The 25018-nt window shown below is 39.7% G+C and overlaps 1 protein-coding gene across 2 annotated transcripts in view; it reads left to right on the top strand.

Annotated features, from left to right (window-relative positions):
• The window catches only part of dok4 (docking protein 4), a 263114-nt gene that overhangs the window by 33541 nt on the left and 204555 nt on the right, over positions 1 to 25018 (top strand). The gene's annotated exons all lie outside the window — the stretch shown is intronic.

The following is a 25018-nucleotide window of genomic DNA, read 5'->3' as shown; positions in this document are numbered from 1 at the left end:
CAATTTACCATTCGATCTATGTTCCTACCCTCACCTATGGTCATGAGCTATGGGTAGTGACTGAAAGAACGAGGTTGCAAATACAAGCGGCTGAAATGAGTTTCCTCCGCAGGGTGTCTGGCTTTCCCTTAAAGATAGGGTGAGAAGCTCAGTCATCTATGAGGGGCTCAGAGTACAGCCGCTGCTCAACCCCATCGAGAGGAATCAGATGAGGTGGCTTGGGCATCTGATCAGGATGCCTCCTGGACACCTCCCTGGTGAGGTGCTCCAGGCACGTACAACCGGGAGGAGGCCCCAGGGAAGATCCAGGACACGCTGGAGGGACTATGTCTCTTGGCTGGCCTGGGAACGCCTTGGGATTCCCCCGGAAGAGCTAGAAGAAGTGGCCGGGGAGAGGGAAGTCTGGGTATCTCTGCTCAAGCTGCTGCCCCTGCCACCCCATCTCGGATAAGTGGAAGAGGATGGATGGATGGATGAAAATTATGTTTTACATAAACAGGGAAAAATCAACTGGATCCTAGGAAGAAGATTTATATTTTTTAATTATTAATAATAATTTAAATTAGACCTGGCCAGTGGATAAATATAATTTTTGGAATACCATACCATACCATATCATTTTTATTTGTTAAGCGCTTAAAAACACAGCATTACAACTGACCGAAGCGCTGTACAGTTAAAACAAGCAAGACTAAAAGCAAAATATTAAAAACAAACATTAAGAGAGAATTAAAACAGACACACTAAAAAACAGGTCAGGGGACCCAATAAAACAGAGAAATAGCAAAAAGCAAGTGGGAATAAGACAGGTTAAGAATTAAAAGCCAATGTGAAGAAGTGCGTTTTTAGGTGTGATTTGAATGTGGTGACTGAAGTGGCTTGCCTAACCACTAAAGGTAAGGAGTTCCAGAGCTTGGGTGCACAGACAGAAAAAGCCCTTTCACCACGAGCTTTAAAATGTGCCTTGGGAACGGTTAGGAGCAGCTGATCTGCGGATCTAAGAACACGAGGGGGATTGTGACGATGGAGCAAGACACTCAAGTAGGCAGGGGCTAGACCATTTAGTGCCTTATAGGTTAAGAGGAGTATCTTAAAATCAATTCTGAAGCTAACCGGCAGCCAGTGTAGGGTTTTTAAAATCGGTGTAATGTGTTGGCTTCTGCTGCTTCCAGTTAAAAGTCTTGCAGCCGCATTTTGAACCAATTGGAGTCTCGAAAGAGTGGCTTTACTAATACCATATAGGCAGGAATTAGAATAGTCAAGCCGGGACGTAATGAATGCATGGATTACTGATTCCAGGAGGTGGTAAGGCAGAATTGGTTTGAGTTTGGCAATTCGCCTGAGATGGAAAAAAGCAGGATTTTACTGTGCTGTTGACTTGAGCATCCATTTTCAGGACCATATCCATTTTGATTCCAAGATTGGAAACAGACGAAGTTACTGGAATGGGAAGAAAGTCGAGGTCAAGGGGTAGGGTCTGTTTGTGGTCGGGACTAAAAACAATGACCTCGGTTTTTGAATCATTCAGGTGAAGGAAGTTTACAGCCAGCCAGTCCTTAATGTCAGATAAGCAGTTGAGAAGAGGTTTAGTGGAGTCAGTTGACTTGAGGGTGAAATAAATTTGGCAGTCATCAGCATATAGGTGATACGAGATTGCATGTTTTCTAAAAATTGCACCTAAAGGCAGGATGTAAATTGAAAAAAAGTAGTGGCCCCAAAATGGAACCCTGGGGGACACCACATGGGAGTGGGACTGATTCAGATGAAAAATCATCTAGCATGACTCTAAGAGTCCTGTTGCAGAAATATGACCTGAACCAGTCGAGGGCTAAGCCAGATACACCAACCCAGGATTCGAGTCGGGAGATCATGATGTCGTGGTCGATTGTGTCGAAGGCAGCAGATAAATCGAGAAGAACCATAATCACGTAGAGTCCTGAGTCCAATGCCAAAAGGACATCATTTAGGACACGTAAATGCGCGGTTTCTGTGCTGTGTTGGGGCCTAAAGCCTGACTGAAAAAGGTCCATTACCTGATGGTCCTGTAGGTGGTGAATTAATTGCTCATAAACTACTTTTTCGAGTAATTTTGACAGGAAAGGTAGTTTGGAATTGGACGAAGATTGGAGAAGACGGCAGGGTCAAGATCAGGTTTTTTCACGATTGGATGTACAACTGCGTGTTTGAAAGCACAAGGAACTGTAGCCGAAGATAGACTACTAGTTATGATCTTTAAGACATCATATCGAATCACAGGAAAGACATCTTTCAGCAGTCTGGACGGCACCACATCGTCCGGAGAGCCTGAAGGCTTCATTGAGGCGACGATTTTTTCCAGATGGGGGAGCGAAATGGGTTCAAAGCTAGTGAGGGAGCCGTGTACAGGAACGGCTAAATCAACAGAGCCAGAAGAATAAATGGAGATCTGGGATCTAATGTTCGTGACCTTATCCAGAAAAAACGTAAGGATCTGATTACAAACAGCATTGGAGGGAGAAGAGAAAACAGTTGCAGCTGGAGAGAGGACAGCATTCAGTGTTTTGTATAAGACACGTTGATTGCCAGAATTTTTTGAGATGATGTCAGTAAAAAAACGGTTCCTTGCACCTCTGACTGCTCTCTGGTATTGAGACCACATGTCTCTCATGCAGTCAAAGGTAACAGTGAGACCGTCTTTCCTCCATTTACGTTCTAGCCGCCTACAGTTTTGCCTGATGGAGCGAGTTTGTTCATTTAGCCATGGGTCATGCTTGACTTTGGATTGTCTCTGTTTGAGTGGGGCTACAACATCCATCACAGAACAGCAGGAAGTATAGAAGGTTTGCAATAAAACATCAGCATCCGTGGATTCACATGATGTGGAGATTGATGAAAAAGCAGCTGCAAAATCTTCAGCAGCAGAAGGGGAAATGACACGGAAGGGACGGGTAGTGGTGGATTTACCATGCTCAGCAGAGACCAAATCCAAATTAAACAGAACAGGCGAGTGATCAGAAAAACTGGGAGGCAGAATGTCCAAGTCACTGATTCTGAGACCGCGAGAAAGAACCAGGTCCAGTGTGTGAGCCTGTCCATGTGTTGGTCCATTGACTAGTTGAGAAAGACCAAAGGAGTCAATAATGTCCAGAAAGTCTTTTGCTAGAGGTTTAACGGGACAGCAAACATGGATATTAAAATCACCCAAACAAAGGAAGCGATCATATCTGCAGGTAATATCAGCCAAAAAAGCTGCAAATTCGTCTAAAAAGTCCTTATTATATTTTGGGGGGCGGTAGATGAGTGTGCACAGCAGCGGTGGAGAACAGACAAGTTCAAACATACTGAGCTCAAAAGTTAAAGGGGAAAATGAAAGCGGAAGGGAAGGGCGTTTGCAGATAAAATCAGATTTAAATAAGGTCAATAAGCCCCCGCCGCGGTGCAGCGCTCTCGGCGTGTTGATAAAGGAACATCCCGGGGGCAAAACTTCAGTGAGTGAGAGCGTCTCGCCTGGTAAAATCCAGGTTTCAGCAGTACATAAAAAATCCAGGCCATTGGAAAGAAAAAAGTCTTTCAGGATGAAAGTTTTGTTCACGACCGATCTGGCATTTATCAGCGCAAAACGAACAGGCTGGGACGACGTTAACAAAGACGCATCAGCCGTGGCGGCTGACATTGTCGTGATGCGGCGTAGCTTGTTAAAGTTCACTCCCCGGCGGCGGTGACGGAGCGAGGCAGGGAAGTGTACCAGAGCATCCGAGGGCAAGAGGCATTCCGGGAGCATTGACTCATGTTGGGAGCCAGGAGAGTTGTTCCTAGAGAGGATCCGGGAGGCTCGGAGCCGAGCCCTGGTGCCTCCACGCTTCCCACGGCGGCGGCGTTTCCATCGGCGACCGGCCAAGCCGTGGACAGTGATGAGGAAGGCCGGGACTTCCTCAAACAGTCGGCCAAAGGTTTGACTGAACTCCAGAGTCAAATGTCGAGAAACCCCCCGCACTCGTTCGAAGAGCCAGAAGGGTGAAGCGATCATAACGAATGATCGAGTCAGGAAGAGCATCACAGGAGTAAGTAAGCCGAGAAAAAAGCAGGAGTAACGAGAAACACAAAAGCCAGAGCGGCTGACGGCGTGCCTAAACAGTCGGCGCCATCTTGAATTACAATCATGTTAATCTTGTCTTTGTACTATACTTTGGTGATTTGGGGATGGGATGCCATTAGTAAAATTTCAGTAGTTACTGCTTAAAGGGCAAATATTCTTATGAGTATGAGACTGACACTTTGTCTTTGAATATATACTTTGTTGAATAAAAACAGAGAAAGGTTTGGGTTAGCAACTCCGTATACCTGGAAGCAAGCAATGAAAGATCAAAAATGTAGGTCTTTACAGGCTGGAGTCCACAATAGAACTGAAACAAGTAAGCCCACGATTTTCTAGAGAATCGTAAATCCAAGAATGGCAATCAGTTTCTGTTCTGTCCGATCGCTGCGTGATGAAATAGTATGGAGGGTGGGTGCGTCCAGGGACAGTTCATTTCAACGCGCTTCTGTTATTGTCTTTCTTCATGCAGTCTCGTTTTTGTTTTTTTATGGCTATGTCATCGTATATGCGGTGGTGTGGGCGGTCACGTCCGGGCGGCTGTAGAACCTGGCATGCACGCTTCACCTCAGGTTTAGGTCACAGGTCGTAGGCATGGTAAAGTCCATTATGTAATTCAAACATGCCACACAGACTGCTGGCACATACATACTACGGACTCTGGGAGGCCACTGCGTTTGACTGTGGGTTGTGGTGTTTGGGCGCCACCTACTGACTCTGGGAATACGCCGCGTTTGAGTATGTATGCGCCTCAGTGGGAAGCCGCTGCATAATGAAATATCATGGAGGGTGGGTGCATCCTGGGACAGTACATTTCAACGCGCTTCTGTTATTGTCTTTCTTCATGCAGTCCGTTATGTGATTCAAACATGCCACACAGACCGCTGGCACATACATACTACTGACTCTGGGAGGCCGCTGCGTTTGACTGTGGGTTGTGGTGTTTGGGCGTCACGTACTGACTCTGGGAAGCCGCCGCGTTTGACTCTGGGGGGCCACGGTGTAGTGCGCATGCGTTTCAGTGTGTCCGTGCATAAATTAAAACTGTGGTTTAGTAGAGTAAGAAGGTGTTTATATAGAAGAGCTGTAGGTAGTGATGTCATTTGGACTGTAACTAGAAGTGACGTCCTTAGACTCAGGTTGGATTTCCTTTGTTTGGTCTGCAGAGGAAAGAAAGAAAGGGTCAGTGAACAGTGTCACTTAAAACACAAAGAAGAAACTAATGGGAGAGAAAGACCTCAAAGAAAGTAAAAAAAAAAAAAAAAAAATATCCACCAATGTCTAAGCCAGAATCATGTTCACTGACAAGCCTACGCTAGGCCTAAGGCTGAGACAGTCAAAGGTCCCAATCAGCCAATATCTCTTGGTGAAGCATTCATTCTGGACACCAGTGGGGCTGGTAGTAAAAACTTACTGGTTCCTAGTAGAAAATCCAATTTGGGAGGGCCTTGTCTACTTCAGCAGCCATTACAAGTACTCAGTACTTGATCGTTGGGAGGAGGTATAGTCTTCTCGTCATCACATTGTTCTGTGCCTTAACCCATGAGTAGAAGTTGTTCAGCGCATCGGGAAGGGAGACATCACTGTCACAGGATGATGGTGTTGCCCTATAGTTGTTGATAGCCTGGATGCCTTACCTCATGCACCATATGTCACTACTGTCCTGGAAGTAGCCATGTATTCTTTGGGCGTTTGCATGCTTTCCTAATGTGATGGATGCAGATTAACGTCATACCCAGGAAGGAGCAATTGCAGGTTAAGGGCCTTGCTCAAGGGCCCAATGAAGTAGAATCATTTTTGGCAAAACTCACACTGGTTCCATTCCATCTGAACTAGTGTGGTGCTGAGGTATCATCCATTGCATGGCTGCACTCGAGTCCTAATCTGTGATCCTGAGTTGGTTTGTCATGTGGTGGATGTGGCAATGCGCTGTATCAGCGTGTGCTCCTAACCTCTGTCTCTCTAATGTGATGGCCCAGGATAGTTTGGCCATCGCTGTTCTTGGGGCTGCCCCTTTCATCTGCTCTGAAAGTGGAATCCCGGGTCCTCAGTAGTGCATGCACATCTGCAGTAATCTATGGCTTCTGGTTGGGGGGTGTGGTGATGAACTTGTAGACAGTGATGTCATCAATGCATTTGCTGAGGTAGCTGGTTACTGATGCGGTGTACTCTTCCAAGTTAGTGCAATCGCCATTGGTTGCAGCCTCTCTGAACATGTCCCAGTCAGTGTGCTCAAAACAAACTTGAAGAGCAGAGATGGCTCCTGCTGGCCAGGTTTTCACCTGCCTCGGAACTTGTATGGATTTCTTGACAAGGGGTCTGTATGCTGGAATTAGCATAGCAGAGAGGTAGTCTAAATAGCCCAGGCTAGGATGGGGCACTGCCCAGAACACTTCAGGAATGTTTGTGTAAACACGATCCAGCGTGTTCGCCCCTCTCCTTGCAAAGTCCACATACTGATGGAATTTAGTAGTACTAGGGTGTTGTACCGTGTTAGCCATTATGAATGTAGAGAAAAGCCAAGCAAAATGACACCTTTTATTGGCTAACTAGAAAGATTACAATATGCAAGCTTTCGAGGCAACTCAGGCCCCTTCTTCAGGCAAGATGTAATCTAGGAAACACTGACTTGAGATTCACATGGTTGGGCTCCCCAGTGACAATAAAAGTCCATCTGAGTGAGAAGTTTGCAGTTCTCTGATAGCGCTGTATAGTTCACAGAGTGCTTCCTTAGCGTTTGTGCTGCGGGGAATATAAACTTCAACTATAAACACAGTAGTAAATTCCTGTAGTAAAGGTCCGCAACTAACAGTCTCAAACTCCACCAGCAGTGTGCAGTAGCTAGACAGTAAGACAAAGTTCTTGTACCATTCTGTGTTGATCGCAACACATATGCTGCTGCCTCCTCAATCCTTACTGCACTGACCAGCTTTTCTATTGGCATGAAACACATCTCATCCCTCCAGCTGAACTGCAGCATCCTGTATGCTGTCGCGAAGCCATGTCTCTGTGAAAACAAAGACAACAGTCTCAAAACTCAAGCTGGGTAGTCTGCCAAAGTCAAATGTAATCCAGTTTATTGTCCAGGGAGGAAAAAATTTGAGAGTAGAATGGATGGGAGAGCCGGATGGCTGCAGCTTGCTATTAGCCTCGCATGGACTCCAACCCACTTTCCGTGTATTAGTGAACTTTTGTATACATTCTCCAATATCTTGAATGATCTGAGTCTTCTGAAGAAAAACAGCCTGCTCTGCCCCTTACTTTGGATGACTTCTGCATTCACAGACCAATCCAGTCTGTCATCAAGGTGAACACCTAGTTATTTAAGTCTGCACCACCTTAATGTTCTCTCCTCAGATGTTAACAGGCTGAAGAGGGAGTTTAGAACTGTGGAAATCCACAATCCTCTCCTTGGTCTTAATTGTGTTCAGAACCAGGCAGTTCTTATTGCTCCAACCATCTCCCTATATTTCCATTCCTCCCCATTCCTTATACCGCCACAATAGCAGTATCATCGGAGTACTTCTGAATATGGCAAAAGTCTGACTTGTATTTAAAGTCGTCTGTGTATAATGTAAACAGGTCTCCAGTTTTTGCAGTCATTTATTTCAATCAACTTCCCAACTCTGAGAACTGGCACAAGACATGATGTTTTCCACAGAGCTAGGACCCCTTCCCACCTTGAAGACTCAGGTTGAACAATGTTTGTTGAAGTCCAGCAAGTTGATCTGCACACTCCTACAGCAGTCTGGGACACACACCATTTGGACCAGCTGCCTTTCCAGGGTGTAGCCTCCTCAGCTCTTACCTCACCTTATCTGCTGTGAAGAGCAGGGGAGTGAGACCCATTGTAGAAGATGTTGCAGCAACCGTGTCAGAGATGCAGTAACATGGAGGTTCAAAATCTGTCTCTGCAATGGTGGGATAGAGAACAGGTGACCAATTCAGTAACACTAAGCCGGTACAGGACACCATATCAAACCCGTTGTAAAACAGGTTAAACTTATCCTCCTCACCTGCTGATCCCTGGCTCCTCTTCTCTGTATATCCAGTAATGGTCTTCACTCCCCTCCACACCTCTTTGATGTTGTTGTGTGGAAGTCTAATGCCCAATTTTCCTTTATAGTCAATTTTGCCTGCTTTAAGCTCCTCTTTGGGTCATGCTGTACCAGCTTATGCTTCTCCCTTTTTTCTCCTGCCTTCTTTTTTTTTTGGTTGAGGATGTCATTGGTAATTCTTGCTAATACAACAATATCCGTGCAGTAACGTATGTGGTCTGATGTGCAGACAGCTGCCTTGTCAGTGTCCGTACCATTCTTCTGTTACTCCAGTAGTATCTCCCAATCTGTACACTCAAAGCAGCCTCTCAAAGACTCTCTGGGCTTGGGTGTCCACTTCCTGAATGATCAGATAGTTGCAGGCTGCCTAATTACACAAGGTTTGTATATTGGCTGTAGATAAACCAGATAGTGGTCTGATTTACTAAGTGATGGTAATGCAGAAGCATTGTAGGCCTCCTTGATGTTGGCATAACACAGGTCCATTGTTTTATTTTCCTTTGTGGGACAGTCAGCAAGAGTAAATATTGAAATGATTGAAATCCCCTGTCAAAGCACAGTTTGGAAGAAGGCATGGATAAGTCGGTCAAACCTGGGGTGGATATAAAATTAATACATAGCGGAATTAACAATCTGATCCAGGATTAGGAGGAAGCTAAGTAATAATTTTCACATGGATCCAAAAAAAAATTTAGAAAATGGACGAAAGCATAGGGGAAAAATGAGCATGTTTGATAATAAAATCAAAGTATTTAGGGCTCGCTCACCTGGAAGAAGTAAAGCATATGCTAACAAACTGCATTGAGGAGTTAGTGTCCTCTGCCAATAAAAGAATAACCACACAAGAGTGTGATTGAAATGTGCTTGATAACAAAGTCGTGGTTTCTGAAGATGGGTATAGAAAGAAAAATATTAGGATTGATGCTATTCATGAAATACTGGAAAGTCCCAACTCGGTGAAACTTTTTTCTGAAATACTGTAAGAGGACTTTAATGCCGTCACTGAGATCTTAACTGCTTATTGCCTGCATGGATTGAATCTCTCGAAGCCTAGAAGTTTAATAGATTGGATACACTACAGAATAAAGAAAACCTAATATTCCACCTTAGACAGATATTTGAAAACAGCCGAATCTGTATTTTTCTCTGCAATGACTACTGCAAAACAAGCTGCATTTTACAGCATTAAACAGTACTTTAAATACATAGAACTGACATCAGATATAGTCTTGTTTTCAGCTAGACTTAAAGAAACATTTGACAGTGAATCGTGTCTTCCCCACTCCAGAGGAAGTGGAACAAAAGCTAAAAAGATTGATTGTAACAACCTTTAAAACTTGAACTGAGCATTCTAAATGCAGTAGTCAAATAGTGTATGTCAATTACAAAGAAGAATGCCAGCAATGTGTGAGGGCTTGATTATGTATTGGTGTACATTCCTTGTAACCATTTCAGCATAACAGATTTGCCACAATTCTGCCTTTTCTTTTTTAGTAAAAATTAAAATGCAATTTTTTTTTTCTTTATATTACTACGATGATCTTTAGAGCTAACCAATATCCTCTACTTTGCAATATGCAAAGTAATTAAGGCTGCCTACTTGGTATGCCAAGCAAGCATTGATGTGAATTAAAAACTCTCCTTGTAGAATTGCAACATGTAGAAATTTTTAGCAGAGGGATTAATAAGAACCGTGATTGTACAGCCAGAATGAATGAGTTGAGGGTATCAACTTTCATGTATCTGGGTGATGATGCTAACTGGTGTGAAGTGGTTTTACTCAGGGGCCTTCTAGTTACTTTTCTGTTTTTTTTTTTTGTTTTTTTTTTAAATCTAAATGAAAAGCTATTAACTATACCAGAACATATAACATTGTCAGATTGGTAGGGTTTTACTAACTATTAAAGCTGTGTTTTTTCCAAAAAAAATAAAATAAATTGACTTTGGAAAAAATAATATATTTGCAGAGTACGTTTTATTATAATTTTCTTTTGACAACTTGCCTGTAGCATTAGAGGTTCTATATTACAAGGCTTTGTCTATAATTGTGAATTTCCCCTTGGGATTAATAAAGTGTCTGTCTGTCTGTCTGTCTGTCTGTCTGTCTGTCTGTCTGTCTGTCTGTCTGTCTGTCTGTCTGTCTATTATCTGAAGTAGCTTAGCTGGACCACTTTTAATTTACACTTCGGCGCTGTAAAATTACTTACAGAATTTTGATAAGGCTGTGATAAGTTCTACAGGAAGATGACGGACAATTCACAGCCCACAACTGAATGAATACTATGAGTTTGGAGTAATTCCCAGTTTTGACCATAAAATACACCTCCAGATCTCTTATAGCTGGAACTGTGAATTGTGAAGCATATGTGCATTTATAATGAAAGATGATGGGCCTTGTGGCAGATCCCCACATACAGACCAATTAAACTTGAAAGCATGATGAATACAGGACACAGTTGATGCACAATTAAAAAGAAAATTATAAAAAATTGCAGCCACACAGGGCCTGCTTCACCAGCTCTTATACTCCTGCTTGCCTTGCTTAGGTATAGTGTTCACTTGTCCATCATAAAGTACCACATCAAGCACTCTGTTTCAAACATCTCATTTCTCTCTCTCTCTGTCAAACACACACCCACACACACACACACTCACAGTCACTATTCTGGTCTCGCTACCTGCAAAAATCTGACTCTTCACCTCATAGGATTCTACCAACTGCCGATTCTGTGGAGATCTGATTGTGAGATGACTTTAAATCCCATCCCAGAGTTACTGTGACGACTCATAGTATTTAGTGGTTACTTATTCTAAAAGAACTGGTCTCCAAAGCAGCTTTCCTGCTGTTTACTGTTTTAGAGGAGCTGCATAGTTAAATAAGTCCCTTCCTGGGACCATTGGTGCTCTGTTATACAGTAGCGTCATTAGTGCCTCGAGTCTTTCACACCAGCATAAAATGTAATGCAGATACCAACCCAGGATTGTGTGACAGTCCATCACATCACACTTGCACACACACTCACATTTACTCATACTGGATCATTCTAGAGATGTCAGTTAAACCCAGTACATCTCCTGGGATGAGGGAAGAAAACGGCATTTTTGGAGAAAACTCAGGTGAGCATGCAACTTAACCACTTTGCCTGAGTACCCATCCAGGTTAGCAACAGTCTAAAATAATATGAAATTCTATACTCAAAATGTCCTTTCAGATTTTCAGTTTTCACAAAAAATTATGTGGGGTTTAATTTTGTGGCATGAGTGTATAAAATATACTTTGACATCCACAGCCAGCACACAAGAACACTAGGTCCCATTAGTAAATACGTACCCTAGTCAAACCTTGAGCCATTTAATGCATGCATTCCTGATATTTTTCAGAACTGTGGAATTGACATCAGCTCTATTAAATAGATTGTTTCAGTTAGTTTCGAATGGTTGCATTTGGTTAGACCAGCTGCCTTTGCAGTATTTAGTCTGCAAATGGTTTAAGCTTAAAATGTAATGTTCAGTCCAAGTGAGATAAGGCATTAACTGATTATTTTCATATGCTGTCTAATGTATACCACCAATTCTTGTTAAAGGAAGCCATAAACAAATATTTTAAGGTGGCTTTACTCTAAATGTTTGTAGAGTTTTTTTGAGCACTTGATGTTTTTTTTCAGCTTTTGAGTCAAAACAATTCTCTGATGAGGAGAGGCTTACCAAGTCTTTGTTTAGAATTACTGTTTTTTTATTTAAATGTTATCACAGTTTTTATTTGCACTCTGGAATGCCTGCCTTTAAAAGAATTTGCTTTGTTTGTTATTAGAAGTATTTTATATTGTTTTTGCATTTATGTCTGTTTAGCAGTTTGTTGTTAGAAAAAAAAACTAACTTGGATAATGTAATGACTTCCTACAAATAATAGGAACAGCATTGAAATATTAAGAAGATATGTTTCCTAGGGATGTGTATAAGAAAACAAAAAAAATCATTAAATATTAGCAGTCAATAAGCGAGGAGGGTGGAAAGGAAAAAGTACAAACAATCACTAAATGTTTTGGCAAAAACCTTCAGTGAAATTCAAATAAGAAAACCACATAAAAGAGTAATAGGGACAACCACATATCCAGATATTTGTGGGGTTGATGTGTCTTGGCTTTTAGAGCCTAAAAAGTCTATATCGTGAGAAAACAGTCAAAGTCCGGATAATGTGTTTTGTAAATTAGTCTTCAGCCATCATTTTATATGAAATCCAGACATGGTTGCCCTTTATTTTCACCAGCTGATGAAGTCTCCATGTGCCTTGCATCATGGCAGACTGAAGAAATCTAACTCAAGAAAGCTTCCTTTAATCAAATATGTTTATTTACATGAAATAACTACAAAGCGTTTCAGATACATCAGTCAGCACACAGATAAATGGTATAGTCCAGACACACACCTCTAAATTAAGTATTTTGTGACACACTAAAATAGTTACCGTATATACTTATGTATAAGTTGGGTCTTCAAACCCGATAAATTGATCATAAAATCAGACCCTGAATTATACGCCCATTAAAAATGTGACACTGAAAATTTTTTTTAAAAAAATTTTCTTGCTTCCTCCAATCTCGCATCAGTTTCTCAGATGCATCGAATTTTGTTACAGCAGTTCAGTTTCCAATTTATTTCACTACTTCAACGACGCTTAATTTAAAACCAGCTTCATATTTTCTTCTGATTGAATGCTCCATCGTAGATAAGGTATGCTCTTAAGATAGAGGTGTATGAAGTGTGAGATACTAAAAACACAAATCAGTGCAAAAGTTGCTTCGGAATAGTTTGGGTATTACTGTGTGGTCACATAGACACAATACATAGAAAGAAAAAGGCAGTGTGCTTTGTGGTTACTCTCTCAGGTGGGCGTTAACATATAATCTCTTGGACCAATAGCGTGAGTTTTCTGCATTCAACTTATATGACCGACATTATAAGATACCAGAAATTATACGATAAAATCAAGTCCCGACTTACCCGCGGAAGAACTTATCCGTGAGTATATATGGTAATCATTAAGAGTCACTGGTTAAAAGAAAAAGAGTTCTTACATGTAAACTGTTATCAGAGAACACAATATATAGTTAAATGTTATATATATGTCACTTTCTAATTTGAATGTGCAGGTAACAAATGTCAGGATGTCCTAGTTAAACAGGTAGGTAGTTTCAAGAACATTTTCTCTTACGGTTCCTTCCTTTTGTTCTCTCAGAACATCTATCCAATCAAAGTTTTTAACTAAGGTCTTAACATCATCATACAATTCACTAGATTTCCCCTAATTCTTAGTTTCATTAGTTATTGTTCAATCGTCTTGACATAAAGACAACCATAATAACGAATACCAATTGCTGTTGTGAGCAAGTCCTTAAACTGTCTAGAAATACAACTGTGATCATTGTTAAGGAATAGTGGTTTGATATCAAAGATCATACCCTAGTCTGGAATTGACTTTATATGTGGAGCTTAGATCCTTATTGCCCTTTTTCTTCTGTAATGGGGTGCCAGTGACAGTTTGGAATGAACTTTAAATATATGTCAAGATAGCAAATCCCACAGCACCCTTCGGGAAAACCTGGATAAACATTTTATCCATAGACAAGTACCATTAAAGAGTAACTGGGGTTATGCCCAACACATAAAGGGCCTTATTTGGAGCTTGGACAATTTTTGGGAGAACTTGCAAAAAGGCAGCAGTGGTTTGTCAGTGTATTTAAATTAACATAAGGTGACTAGTTTTCAGACTAGTCTCACTAAGTATGACTTAAAGTTGACCTAATTTTCTAGTTCAAACCTGTCTGGTTCTAATTGTATTGTAATGTGTGTGATAGTGGTATTAATTGCATTTTTCCCCTCTATAAATCTAAGAAATGTGTCCCATAACTTAGGAAGTTGTAAATATGATGATTAACCATTGTCAACCACTACTTGATCGATGTTATTGTATCCCTGTGTTAGAGTAACTGTTTGATTTCCTTCTTATCCAATTAATGCTAGCTAAAATATTACTAAAATGTACCTAGTTCAGTGTTTCACCAGTGATCGGTCCATTTATTAGTACCATGGGTGGGTAGTAACAGACACTGCAAGTATTTACTTCAAAAACTTCAATGATTACTAGTTTGTTTCCAATGACACATGAACTATGACCAGAGAGAGTCCTCATACAAGAAATAATGCTCACGTCCACAAAGTTGCCTTGATTTACAGTATATCCAGCTCTGGTCTATACTAGGTTCCCACTATTGTTTTACACTAAATACAGGCAGTATACTTGCTGACAGTAGGTGTCAGTCTTCCTTTCAGAAGATTTAATCACTACTCTTTATTAATGCAACACACTGGCCCTTTTCAAGGATACTTTCAAATTGCATGGAATGTCCAGAAGTTTCTTACCAATGTTAAAAATATTCTATCACCAACTTGTATCTTTAATTTGTATATGGGCTTTCCAGCTTACAAACTTCATACTCACATCTTTGTTGTGCTCAATTATTATTACATTGTTTGTCTGTTTCCTATATATTTTGGCCCAATAAGCTATAATATTATTTGTTCTGTATTGGTACCAATGGTTATTAGTTTAAACTATTTATGTATATTAATAAAAATAGACATTTTGTTCTGTAGTGTCCGTATTACCAAAACACTTATGTTCCATCCCATTAGTTTACTATTACAGTAGTACAGTTACTAAACAAATTTCCCTTAATGTTAAAACCCTATACTATACACTGTACTATTAAAAATCAATAAGCAATAATGCTTAAATTGGACTGACTTTAACTGGTAATGTTGCAAATGATAAAGTGATGATAGTCACTAATGTAGCACTAAATACACTGATTAACTACAGGAGGTGGGTGGTGGGAACACTCCAGATTACATACAACCATTTCTTCTTAAAGGTAACAGTATCTTCTTATCACACAAAGTGCCAGTGGGCCTATAGAATGAGGTAAAAATATTTTCTCTTACAAATTGTTTTTGCAGTAGGTGCATATCACATGTTATGATAATCACATTTTCAAAACTATTTGCTGTTATATTATTCCCAATATTGTACAAGATAAATACGAAAACAATTCAGAATTATCATTCACTATTTCCATTAGTAAAAGCAGTAGTTACAAATATTCAATAAGTACATGTTTCTCATGTAAAGAGTTCAGTTTCCTTGTGTGTTTGCAGATAATTATATTTTCCTCCTATATCACATATCACCCATCACCCCATGCACAGATTCTCTGGGGAAAAAGGCTGCTGTAGAAAAATAGGTAATAGGTTGTGTTTGCATTCCTTCTATAGTGGTGTACTTACTATGATACAGCAGTCAGGTCTTTGGGTCCAGTACCCCAAAGCAAAGGATATTAATATCTAAAACTCTTAATTGGATGCACACAAATGCCTTCTACAATTCAGGACCAAGTAAGATAATTTTTTCTTTTTTGTGTTAGAAGTTACTAGCATGTAACAATTTACATTTGTAGCTGACTTATTTCCATTAGGGTCCTGTGATTACTCTAACTGGAACTTGAGTTTGTTGTAACAAATGGAGGTTCAGTTATTAATTGGTTGATGGCTCAATCCATATTTTAACCCCCACCCTCATCCCCGGTATGGCTTGTTATTCTTTTGTGCTGGGAAATTTGTTTGTTTGCTATAGCCCAATCTCTGGGTTCAGACTCAAGACGTATTATCTCTGGTGGTCTAGGAAGAGCAGCTTTAACCAGCAGTTAAGAGTTTTCTTCATTATTGGTCAGTATTGCAATACCAAATCAATAATTGCTGATAAGTGATTATGAATCCCATAATGGAGGAGAAGATGCCAACTGTTATACTGGTCCTCCTGTTAAGTCCTCCTGTTGAGGTGTTAAGACTCTTTTGTTGGGGGGTAAGTAACTCTTATCAATTTTAATGCTGGCGATAAAAAATAGATGGTCATGTGAATCCAGTTTCTGCTTGTATTTTAGCTAATTTGTTTTTTCATGGTCAAATTGAATTCTGCAGGCACTGAGCGCAATGTCCAAGTTTCCTTTAATTTTATCTTTTATTTGTAATCTTCATTATAGATCCTTTAATAAAAGCCTAATCACTATAGTTGTATCTGCTTTGGCTAAATTGGTACAAATATAAAAAAAACAAAATGACATTTGAACCAGACCTCAAAATAGTGGCAAAAATGGGAAACAAAACAATGTGACAATAAAATTATCATGTAAAAAATAAATATCTTGAAACAAAAGCAAAATATAATAGTAATTAAATATTTCAATTCAGCAGGATAATAAACATCAGAATATCAAGAAAATCTAAATACTCATAAACATTCAGACTAGGTAAAATTAAAATGCCCATGAAATTATAACAGTTGCAAATGTGCTTTCTGTAAGACTACAATCTGATTTTTTTTCCATTTAGAGAAAGACATTTATTTAAATACCTGACTTTTTTGAAGATGTAACCAAGACAGTGTTTTAATGCATTTAGACACATCGCACATTAACTTACTGTATTTAGTTTGCTAATCCACTGAAGAAAAATAGGTCGATTATGACATAAACATCATAACCAGAGACCTGTTTTGATTTTCGTTTCGTTATCTAGAAAGGGCTCTTTTAAACACTTTATGCTCTCCATTTTTGAACCTGCATCCACCAGATATTAAGGTGAAGTGAAATGCAAACTATAGGATATCAATCAATAGTAAAGTTAAAACGTTTGCAGGTATAAGTAACCAACAATTACTTTTTGATACAGGACAGTATATCAGGAACGTTTACAAAATCATTAAATCAAAATACTGTAAATTATAACATCAACATTTTTGAATTAAAAAACAGATCCTAAATATACAACCATTGTATAAAGATACCTAAAACATTTACATAAGGAATAGCTGTCTATGTTAGTCAATATCAAATTTAACAAAGGTAATGCTAGAAACGACTGTTTTCTCCATCCAGTAGTGAGACAAAGAACTCACATGAAACACAGTTTATCAAAAATGTAAAATATGGTTACTGGATATACTAAAACCCATTGAAAGGATCTATTGTAGTAGCAGGATATTTATATATACAGGATATATATATATATATACTATGCGCTAGCCTCTTTGCATTTCTGTCACCCGCGTATGGGGATGCGGATGTACAATTTAAACATAATTTTATTTTCATTGGAATTGTTACATATGCATAATAGAACTCTTTTACATTACAGCAAGTAATCAACCATATTAAAAAAGAGTAAAACGTAATAATTTGAAAGTAAATCATGTTTTATGTTGCGTAATACGATTTCAAACTGTTTAGCTTTGAAATTAACACGCAAATACTTTTTAAACTTTAAAACTTAAGTAAAAACAATTTTTTGGATTCAATTTTTATCAATATCTCATTGACTTTAGATACAGTGTTTGGACTTTCAACATGACAACACAATATATAACTGCCCGTGATTGAATTTCGTTTCTTTCTCTCTATTAAATACTGTTTCAGCACAATCTATTGATACGCATTTAACCAATTTGCCATGTAACTGATTGACATTTTTGGCGTTAATTCATTTGACTTCATCGTTTCTCTGTGCTAAGATTGCATGTTTTTTCTGTTGATATCCCTTCGTGTTGAAGTTCTTTAATAAGATTTGAACATACAGTGGAACCTTGGGTCATGAACATCTTGGACCACATACAAATCGGGTTACGACTAAAAGTTCGCCAAACTTTTGCATCTGTTCAGGACCACACACTCGGGTGACGAACAAGCCAGTTTCCCTTCCGGTTCGTACGTGTCAATGATTTCCGCATTGTTCAGTCTCTCCCTGTGCATTCCCTGTGCAGCAAGCGAGAGAGGGAGAGAGAGCGTATATATATTTACATACAGCTTGTACGGTCCGGAACGGATTCTTCTTTAATTGGGAACTTAAAGTGAGAAAAATGTTCAAATTTATAAGAGCTGAGAGAGCAGAAACTGTGTCTGTCAAAAGCATTCACACGAATAAGAGGTGAGATTACAGTGTGCGTGGTTGAATATGGTTGAGCGGAGGGTGTGACTTGAAAAAATCTCATGGCCAAAGTGAATATAGTTGAGAGGAGGGCGTGACTTGAAAAAATCTCATGGCCAAAGTCTCCACAAAGACCACTTTTAAGAATTCTTCTTAAGTTCTCCACTTTCACTGCAAAATCAAAAACATCTCCAAGACTGGCTTGAAATGTTTCGCTAGCGAAAGCCTCTCTATGCAAGATACAGTGTGTGATTCTTACATTGAGGATCATATAATGGACATAAGAAGCAAAACCTAACTTGCATCCAGTCGTACAATGGGCACCATCCCAGTTTTCCCAGTGAACTTTGAGCTCTTTTTAATCGACAGTCTTACTGTCCTGAATATGTCTTCTCCCTTTGTTGTTGTTTGCAATTTGTCTCACAAGATACATTTTTTCTGAATGTTACAATCATGCATGTATCTTATATATACCATTAACTGACAATTCCAGCAATGTTTACAGACTGATCTAACTAAAGTGCAAATTTTTGGTATTCTAATGCTTTCCTGACAATAGATGCCTGCACCTTCTTCTTTTGGTTGCTCCTGTTAGTGTCGCCACAGTGGATTATCTGATTCCATATCTTACTGCCCTCTACATCTTGCTCTGTCACACCCACCACTAGCATATTCTACCTCACCACATCCATAACCTCCTCTTAGGCTATCGTCTTTCCTGGCAGTTCCATCCCTAGCATCCTACTCTCATATCTACTGAAATATCTTTTATTCTTCTAGCAACACTGTCATTGTGAAATTTGTCAACAGTGGAACAGAATCAACTTTCTTGGCTTCTTCCTCACCAAGAAGAGTGACATGTACATCCTTTAAGTATGGTTTTATTAGTTGCTCTGCAATGGCATGTGGCTTCTTGGCTTTGGCAAACTAACTTGATAATATTTTTGTCGGCTTCCCTGTTTCCCTTTAATGTCTGATGGACAAGAAAAAATAAGGTTATATAAATATTATCACCAGCCAGGTATCAAAATTAATATTGGTACTTTCAAAATAATTTTATGGTTAAACAAATTTCTACTTTTTTTTTTTTTTAATGGTCTTTTCCCTAGGATAAAAAAACAGCGAGGCTGGTGTCAGCTTTAAAACTCATCCTACTTAAAAGCATTCCACTTGTGGTCCTTCCGCTTAATATATTAAACTTGTGGCTCACTGGGCAGATGACTCATCCTGTTTTAATTTGGTTTTTGCTGGCCAATGAAACTGCCGCTCAGCAAGCACACATCCTCCATACCAGAGCTTCTCAAGTTCAGTCCTGGGGGACCCCCTGTGACAGTAGGTCTCCAAAATAACCAGTTTTGTCTTTTAATCAGCCTTCCTTATTTAATTGAGCGATGTTTTCGAGTCACCACAGAATTTACAAACTGCTTATGTTAAATTTGTACTAAATGAAGCAAGAACATACAGTACATGTGTTGGATGGGTAAGAATTTTTTAGATTTTTTTTTTTTTGGTTTTTAATGTTTTATTCTTTTAATGGCTTGGTTATTTATTCCATTATTTACTAATAAGCGTACAAGTGGGTGGAATTCAAATAGCTGCTGCCTGTGAGTATTCAGTGTTGTTTGCCTTAATTTTTTTTCCAATCAGAATTATTTGTCAGTATTTTCATATAATAATTAAAGCCAACAAACACCCTCAGAAAAAGTGAATTAAAAAAACACAAACCAGAGTAAGGTATTTTAAAGAAAGCCAATAAATAAAAATATTTCTTACTTTCTTATATATGAAAATCTCACATTAGTTCACTATTCTAAACACAAAACATGAGAAGGAAAAAAGTTGAGCTAATTAAACAATGAGATAAATGAAGAAAGAAATGACTTGATAATTGTGAAATTGATAGGAATAAAAACCTGCAGCTCAGTTGGCCCCAGGACTGAACTTGAGAAGTACTGCGTCCCTTAAAGAATTTCTTGGGTTTGTGTTCATGCTGCAAGTGTTTTGTTAAAAAGTGTCTTTTTAACTTGTTAAATTTAAGACTTTCATTACTGAGAACTTTCCCCACACAGATCGCATTGCGGGTGCTCTACACCACTTATGTAAGCTTTAGTAGCGCCAAGAGAAATATATTCTTAATTATATTTTCTTTTTGACCTTGTAAAAGAGCGAGGATCCCTTCACCTCACACCTGTTTTTATGTAAATCCCTCTGCCCAATGCCTTGCACGCATTCTAGTCCCCCATATGTGTTATGTGCTCTCAATTATCTTAGTTTAGTTTTTTCACAGGTTTTGAGAGGTTTTGGTGCTGTCATCAGCGACAATATTTATTATGCTATTATGTACATTAGCCACATTGTTTATAGGCTGTGTCTCAGATCGCGATAGTATGCAATTTTAAAATATTGTCAAATAGAGTGTGGTATAACCCCCGCCACTAATTTGCACTTGGACGAACTACTCTTAGGTCATCACGTGACTGTGTAATAAACTTATCACAATCAGTCTCAATCCATGAAACACTGCTCTATGGGATAAATGAGATTACGTACACCCACTCCTATTCTTCCTCTTTCTGCTAGGGAGTATTGTGGTGCCCCCTCCACTAATGACACATTTTCTACTGAAGATGACCTCTGATGTTCATATTTTTCTTCTTATATGCCCTCAGGATTCCTTCCTTCCTGATGGACACCTCACTGTGCTTCCAATGTATGTGCACACCTGCCCAGCTATCGATACTCCAACTCCGATTACCCTTCAGCAAGAAATCACTTTCTTGTCTCTATCAGCCCTTAAACCAACTCAAACGGCTTTGCAGCTTTATCTCTTTAACTTGAGCTTGGCACCTTGCGCCTGGGTGCCTCCTGATGGACTGGGCTGACTCATGTCGCACACCACTAGGCCCAGTTGCACTGCTGTGGATGCTTTTACCCATACAGCTGACTCACTCACTGAGCTCTCTCAATGGCACCACTTTATAATGCTCAATGTAAACGCCCGTGTGTAACTATTTAAGCCATACTGAAAGTCTATGAATTGCTACACATACACACATATAAATAGTAAACACTGCTACCACAGTAAGTAGCATTAGGCATTTTTTCCTCTGCAGGAGCCTTGTTTTCAGCCAATGAGTTCCTGTACAGTGTAGGCCCTGGGCCTTGTGTTCCCACCGCACAAAAGGAACTGTAACTTATGATGTACAAAGAAGAGTGATGTGGTAAGAAATGTAGTGGGTTTGGGAGTTCACATTTGACCCAGTCCACTTGATTGCTTCAGACTGATTGTTATTTCATCAGGGAGAGATTATTGCTTTGATGTGGTGCAGCATGACACATCAGGAAGGCGGCTGTGAAGAGTGATGTGGCACAAAGTATGGTGCTCCATCTTCACCAATAACTATTTAAAATCCAAACTAATAGATTTGTAAGATGGTGGCAGTGCTTGTGGTCAATCTGTCTGCTCAATTCATTGTCCAGTTCCCACCCACAAATTTCCCAAGTTCTTGCTGTGGGAATGCTACAAAAGTTCCTGAGACTTTTGGTCTCTTCCGTTTTGGAAGATGGACGCTTGAAGCGGAACTCCGTTAGCAGTGGTGTTATTTTACTTTTTTTACCTTCATCCCGATATGTCCAGAATTTACTGAACCCAAGGGACTTTAATTAAAGTAAATGGAAGTATATATAAGCATGAATAGTAGAAAAAGGGCTCAGAAAGAAACCGATAAGACAGCTAAAACTTCAAGGTATGGCCTACCAGAGACTGTCCTGGAACAGATAGGTGAAATAATTGATTCCAGGACCTGATGCTGCAGCATTACCTCCAGCCAAGAGTGAAAGTGCAAGTGAGTCGGGCCAAGAGAACTCCTCAATTCCAGAAGGTTCATTGAAACTAAAAATGGCCTTTACTATCTGTACTGTCGACTACCCGCCGTGATCCAGCAACACAGACTCCAACTAGGTTTACTACTCCACCTGTGGAGCACAGAAAGACCGAGACGAACAATCCGAGCTGAAGGTAACGATCACCACAATGATTACCGCAATACCTACTGCTCTCAGAGAGACTTAAAGGAGCTAAATAATAAAGAAGGCTGCAGATGATACAAATTATATAAGGAAAGATATAAAAGACATAAACAAGACAAACGAGAAGCTGCTTCAGGATATTAAAAACCAGGGGAAACGTTTTAAGTAATCACTCTGAGGCAACCTTTAAAGGTATGCTAGAAATAATGGAGAAAAAAAAATGCAAGAAAATCTGAAAAGTTTGAGAATAAATTTAGAGCACTCAGTGCTCAGTTTGGAGACTTTAAGTAAACGTTCATGACTTGTATTGAAATAGTTGAACAACCGGAAAAAAAAGTTCCAGAGTTTCAAAAGATTCTTTGGATCTTAAAAGGTTCCTGCAGTGGGAAAGCCCCTATTCACAGCAGCTTGCTAAGTGTCGGACCAGCAGCTGACAACTCTAATTGCATTGATTTTCTAAGCAGGCTAATGGTAACTTCTTGCCATGTTTAAGAAATTTATTAAATCGATCTTAACTGCACCTTAAAGCATACGAGTGAAACGCAGTTCCAAGGCCAAATTTAACTGGTATAGGTAAACTGTTTGCCTGGGAGTCTGTACGTCTACATAGTAGCAGTTAGCTTATTAATAAGACCTGCCGCTGTATGTCTAGCTTATTGGTAGTGGTATATGAATGTGATATAATTCTTGTTTGTTAAAGCAGTCCAAAAGACAGTGAATATGAGGTTATTGGTTGTTGCCAGCTAGGTTTTTACCTCTTGTATCTTCTCAGTAAAGTTTTTCTATAATGCTGGTGGTGGTTCCTTTTGATGAAATGGGTACCCTTGCTCAGAAACCAGAAGGCTTTGCTGTCAATCACGACTCTTCTCTCATTATTCCTACATTATGAAATTTTGTGTAACTTGACATCATTACAGTTTTTCATTGCTAGTGCTGTGAACACGATGGCTGCTGCAATGTGACCTAACAACAAGAATTCTTTTTGTATTTTTAGGATTTGGTTGTAGATGTGCTGCTTTGATATTTCTGCAACATATTATGCATTTTTCTAACACTTTTGCATGAAATCCCAAACAGAGCCTCATTTAACATACTCCAAACTACTGAAACATCTGTTCTGCTTTCAGAATAGTTGGATTAAACACTGCGCTCGTGTCTTTTTCAAAGAAGCACGTTTGACAGTAAATCTAAATCAGGCATTGCAATGCAGCAAGGAAATTATATTTTCCCAATGCAATTTAATTAATTGTATAATAAAAGTATTACGTTTAAACTCTTTAAGTTTAATTAAATAAAAATAAAAAATGCAATGTGATTTATTGGGCATACAATACTTTGCTGTAGTACAGGGGTTGTCAAACTCAGTCCTGAGGACCCACTGTGTCTGTAGGTTTTTGTTCCAACCAGCTTCTGTTTTTAATTGAACTCCTGGGCTAATTAAGTGAACTGTTGTTTCTCAGATTCTGTGTTTTAGGAAAAACAAAGAAATTAGGTAGGTTTGGTTAAAAAAAAAAAAAAAAAAAAAAAAAAAATTATATTTTGAGATTTGCCCGGACACCACCAGTCGGAAACCACATCTTTATAAATTGCACACGTTTATTAAACATTAATAAACACAGTCCCAAAACTACACACAATGCACTCAGCAATAATCACCCCAATAAGTCTGTTTCTCAATCCTTGACCGCCTCTATTCTCCTCCTGGGAGCTTCGTCCTGCTCCCACTCCAGACTCTGGCTCCCAGACTGTAAGAAGGTGGCGCCTTTTATCCCTGCCCGGATGTGCTCCAGGTGTCTGATGACGTCCATCCGGCAGCACTTCCTGGTGTGGCGGAAGTGCTGCCCTTTGCCCCGGTGCGTCCCTGGCAGGTTCCTCTGCCATCTTGCCGAGTGTGGCGGAAGTAACTATTTCCAAGTCCTACGAGGCTTGAGGCGCCCACTGGTGGTGGCCATGGGTCCCAACAGGCCAGAAGCTCTTTGTTCTTCTCCCGTGGTCCTCTCCTGCTCCAGGGCGGTTGCCCCCTCGTGGCCCGGAAAGCTATTCCTGCCACCTTCCGGTCCTTTTTGGCATCCTGGCCAGGTAATAACCCCGGCAATCTGCCACAATATATACTAGACAAAGAGCCCATTTCGACAACGTAAGATGAAACGAGCATGAATTTGTGTCAGCAGTGTATGAGGAACAAACGATAAGTAACGAAGAAGTTGTTTTGTAATGATTGTAGTCCGCTTTACTCATTACTGTACAGGCTTGTACTGTTAGTTGATGAATTTTCCAGGCCTATAGTATAATATTGAATGATGAATGTTCCAGTACAATATGGAATAGTAATAAGTATAAGCACCACAAACCTGATATAGGTGTATTGAATGAATGCGTAATTGAATCAGAATGCGTAATTAGGCCTCGAGCTGTAGTCGAAATCACCTTTCAGGCCTCTAGAGCTTTAATCGAAGTCACCTTTCTCTTTAATCGAAGTCGCCGCCTGCCGCGATGTTGGGGTTGGATGTCGGTCTCGTAAGGTTTTTCAGGCAGCTGCGCAGAAGGTGACTGTGCATTCGGCTTCGGACGGATGTGAGTGAGTGAGTGAGGAGGCAGACGAATTATGTATTAAGATATAGATTATATATATATATATATATATATATATATATATATATATATATATATATATATACTGTATAATCTATCACAGTCCAAAGACATGCAGGTTAGGTGGATTGGCGATTCTAAATTGGCCCTAGTGTGTGCTTGGTGTGTGGGTGTGTTTGTGTGTGTCCTGCGGTGGGTTGGCACCCTGCCCGGGATTGGTTCCTGCCTTGTG

Source organism: Erpetoichthys calabaricus, chromosome 9, assembly GCF_900747795.2.
Source record: "Erpetoichthys calabaricus chromosome 9, fErpCal1.3, whole genome shotgun sequence".
In the NCBI taxonomy this organism is placed as follows: Eukaryota; Metazoa; Chordata; class Cladistia; order Polypteriformes; family Polypteridae; genus Erpetoichthys; species Erpetoichthys calabaricus.
The sequence above is the reverse complement of the archived record's forward strand: the minus strand, read 5'-3'. Positions and strand labels throughout refer to the sequence as shown.